We start from the raw sequence: 1,771 nt of genomic DNA on the forward strand, positions 1-1,771 counted from the left end.
CCGGCCCTGCCCACCAGGAACAGGCTGGCGTGGGAGAACTCGGCTGGGAACGGGCCACCGACAGCGACTCGGGGGGCTGCCAAGTCTCCCTTCCGCTCGCTCCCTGCTTGGCCGGCCCCTCGCTGCTCTCTCCACGGAAACCGAGGATGGGGCACGGCTCTTAAAGGGACCGGGACGTGCCCTGGGCAGGGGCCCCCAGTGGGAGGCAGTGCTGGGGGCCCGCGCTGGGAGAGAGCACAGACCACCCATCCTCCACACGCCACCCACCCATCTCCTCACTGACCCATCCTCCACCCTCCACTCATCCTCCACCCATCCCCCATCCTCCATCCCCCATCCTCCAACCTCCATCCTCCACCCACCCATCCTCCATCCTCCACACAGCCACCCATCTCCTCACTGACCCATGCCCCATCCCCCATCCTCCACCCTCCACCCTCCATCCATCCTCCATCCTCCATCCTCCATCCTGTCTGCAGGACTCCCCTTCCCCCGCCAACACGCCTGCTCCCAGACCTCACTGCTGCCGCCACGTGGGGTGCTGGGAGGGGCCCTGAGCCCCGTCAGCCAGGGTAAGGGGGGGCCACTGGGTCTCTGCACTCAGAGGAGGGGCTGATTACATGGCAGGACTCCTGACAGGAGGGTCTCTAGGGGCCTGTCAGGGCCCGGAGTTTACAAAGTATGCGATGACACCCCGCGTAGATGCTGAGCCCATGCATGTGCACGTGTGTGCGTGTGAGCATGTGAACATGAGTACATGTGTGTGCACGTGTAATGAGAACAAGACGCGTAGGGTCTGCAGTGTGGGTGGGACCCTCTGGCTCATTCTGTCCAAGATGAGTGTGACGCACACGGCTGTCCCGGGGGTCGGAGGAGGAGACAGCCCACCAGCTAGTGACGCATGCGTAACAATGTGAGAGCGTTTGAGTCATCGCCAATGAGACATGGTCAGGGCTGAGTGACCAGGGTCAGGGCTGAGTGTGACCAGGGTCAGGGCTGAGTGTGCCCAGGGTCAGGGCTGAGTGTGACCAGGGTCAGGGCTGAGTGTGCCCAGGGTCAGGGCTGAGTGTGACCAGGGTCAGGGCTGAGTGTGCCCAGGGTCAGGGCTGAGTGTGACCAGGGTCAGGGCTGAGTGTGCCCAGGGTCAGGGCTGAGTGTGACCAGGGTCAGGGCTGAGTGTGCCCAGGGTCAGGGCTGAGTGTGACCAGGGTCAGGGCTCAGGGTGACCAGGGTCAGGGCTGAGTGTGACCTGGGTCAGGGCTGAGTGTGACCAGGCTCAGGGCTCAGTGTGGCCAGGCTCAGGTTCAGGGAGACTGAGTTCAGCTCTCTGTGCTCAGGGCTCGGGTACCACGGGGAGTCATGGGTTTCGAGGTCACTGTTTCCCTGGATGGTCACTGGTGCTCTCACTCCCCCACACACGTGCCCCTGCAGACATGGGAGGGAGGCCCCTTCTCTCCGCACATGCAATCCCAGGGCTCCTCCAGCGAGAGCTGACCGGGGAACGGACTGGGCCTGCCCGGGCCACAGCGGGTCACCCAGGAAGCCCTTGGCTCCTCCGGCGTTTCATGGGGGGGAGCCCTCCCTGACCCCCACCCACCAGCCTCCCTCCCCTGGGGACCCAGGCTGCCCAGCTCTGGATCGGATGCCTCAGCTGGACCCCAGGCCTCTGAGAGCCTCACAGGGAGGCCCAGGCGAGGCCCAGGTAGCGCACGGGGCTGTGGACCTCTGCTCACACACGAAGGGGCTTCCTTCCGTGGGCCGCCCCGAAGGC

This window comes from Myotis brandtii, unplaced genomic scaffold, assembly GCF_000412655.1.
Source record: "Myotis brandtii unplaced genomic scaffold, ASM41265v1 scaffold2325, whole genome shotgun sequence".
NCBI lineage: Eukaryota > Metazoa > Chordata > Mammalia > Chiroptera > Vespertilionidae > Myotis > Myotis brandtii.